This window comes from Cyprinodon variegatus, unplaced genomic scaffold, assembly GCF_000732505.1.
Source record: "Cyprinodon variegatus isolate N-32 unplaced genomic scaffold, C_variegatus-1.0 Scaffold87, whole genome shotgun sequence".
NCBI lineage: Eukaryota > Metazoa > Chordata > Actinopteri > Cyprinodontiformes > Cyprinodontidae > Cyprinodon > Cyprinodon variegatus.
This window is the reverse complement of record NW_015150540.1, coordinates 638,839-641,533: the sequence shown is the minus strand read 5'-3', so window position 1 is coordinate 641,533 and position 2,695 is coordinate 638,839.

Genomic DNA, 2,695 nt, shown 5'->3' with positions numbered 1-2,695 from the left:
TTGAACCTTTGCTGTTGAGAGGTCTCAAGCGTAACTATAGTGTTCTGATTGTCTGATCCTGATCCGTTTCTATACTTGGACATTTGAGCCTGCCTGCCCCTGTTTCATTAGTTTGCCTGCCTGTCTTTGGACTCCTGTCCAATTCTTCTGTGGATGGAACCTGGACCTGTCTCTTTACTTCACCCTGTGGATTATCCGGTCTTCTTTCATCAGCTCAGATCTGATCTTCTGTCAGCTCTGTCTTGCCGGAATTCTGGGTCCTATGTTCTGAGCTTATTACTATGAGCTTATTACAGAGAGGAAAGATGAAAAAAAGTACCCTGCAGCTGTAGATCACTACAGAGAGTATGTCAATTACAAGAAAAAGAAAAATGCTTAAAGCAAATGAACAGCTAAGAATCAAACTTTGCAAGGATCTTCTGTTGGACAAAATCCTTGGGAAGACTGTGAAAATTCTCCCCTTTCTTTGTGCAGCCTGCATTAACTAGGATGCCAAATTGTGTCTGGTGTGTTCAGTGTCATAATTCTGTGTTGTTATTCTGCACTTTTTGGTTTTGTCTAAGTTTTCTTCTTGAGTTTTGAGTTTCACTTTGATTCATGATTTTCTGTGTTTTCTAGTTTTTTTCTAGTTCTAGTTTCTAGTTTTTTTCACCATTTTGTGGTGTTTTTTGCATGTATTTTAGTTCTTATGTATTTCTTGTTTTCCCTCTGTTGTCCTCCTATGCAAGTCTCCTTTCCCCTAGCTGGCTTTTAGATTCCTCTGTTCACACCTGCTCCCAATCTGCTGATTAGCCTGGTCTTTCTTTCCTGCTCCCATGTACAGGTCCTTCTCAAAATCTTGGCATATTTTATACTTTTTTACTTTTATTGTCTTTATACGGATGATTTTGGCATACAGCAGCGTTTGGTGGCATCGGCTGGAGTGTTTATTTTCCAAAACAACATGTCTGAGGCATCGTACAAGTGATTGTACTACTGAACCTTCTTGATAAACCTTTCGTTATAGTTGTCAATTGTAGTTGTTTCTTGGTTTTTAAAATTGCCGTGCCCCAGCACCGAATCGAGAAGGACAACCACACAGACAGCCAGAAAAGCATGTCAAGGACCAATCACAGCTGCTTTTCGTCTGTGCACTTCTTTTTGCGGTCTGCACGGGTTTGTGACCGTCCAACATGTAGTCAGGATTTTTTTTAGGTGCGGGATGCCGGTTGCAGAATTTGCACAGGGGCGCGTGGTCGCGCATAGAGACAGATTTGATGGTTTCAGACTCAATGCGTCAGAAGTATAAATTGGCCTTTAAGAGTCAGATTCCTCTGTAGTTGGAACAAACCCTCCGGTCCCCTTTTATAAGTAGGGGGACCACCACCCCAGTCAGCCAATCCAGGGGAACTGTCCTTGATGTCCACGCAATGTTGCTGAGTCACATTAACCAACACAGCCCGACAACATCCAGAGCATTAAGGTACTCAGGGCGAATCTCATCCACCCCTTGGGCCCTGCCACCAAGGAGCTTTTTAACTACCCCAATGACCTCATTACCAGAGATGGGAGAACCCGACCCTTCCCCCAGGCTCTGCTTCCTCAATGGAAGACGTGTTGGTGGGATTAAGAAGGCCTTCGAAGTACTCTGCGCACCGACAAACAACATCCTTCAGGAGCTGTAAATACACTTGCATGTAGCTCAAGGCTAGTTTCCATCCATAGTCCCATAGGATAGGGGCAAGCAGGTACAAGGAAAAACTTGCAGTACGTGTAACAAAAATACAGACAAAAGATGAAATATACATGTATCAAGGACAAAAGACACACAAAAATCATTAAAACAATAGTTTCAGAAGAAAAACAATGCAAAACCCACAGATTATATAACACACAGTGAACAGGACTACATACTTGAAGAAGGCTAATGTTTTCAGGTGCTTTGGATATTGAGGTAGATAATGCTTATGTGTTTTGCTACTAGGGTGCATTGCATTAAATAAGGGAAGGTACTGCTAAATACTTTGAACCAGATTCTACACTTTAAAGTGTCTACCGTACTTCCTAGTGATTACAAATCTGGATAACAAGCAGACATTGCTTAGGTTGTTTCTTAAATGAAACAAAGGTGGTGCTGTCCTTGACTGCTATGGGTATTGCATTCCAACTTGTGCATCCCTTGACTGAGAGAATGTTCTGTACAAAGGTACTTTCCTGAACTGGATCTCACAATCCCCCTCGTTATGCTTCTCGTCCTAGTGTCACAAATTATTTCTTTAATAAATTCCTCCAAGGTTGGCGGGGCAGAGACATTTAATACCCTAAACACTTGACAACAATTTTTAAATATCTAAAGATTTTCCAAATTTAGGAAGTTATATTATGTACACATATGTGCATAGACGGAGTCAAATATGAATACAGCTGGTGGAACAGAAATGTCAGTGTTAGCACAAGCCAGAAATAAAAGTGAGTTTGCACAGCATTGTGTGCTTAGATTAAAAAAAAAACTGTGCATTTAAGTTGGTAGCACAAAAAAATACACTTATTATTGTAGTATTTCCCCCCCTTCTCAGCACTGCATACAACCACTAGCTCTTTTAATGGTACACAATATCCTACTGTTCTGGCTTACTTTCACTCCTGATTTACGTTATGCGAAAAATAAAACTCCTAAAATTACTGAGCTTTACTTACTATCAGCAACTTAAGGGCA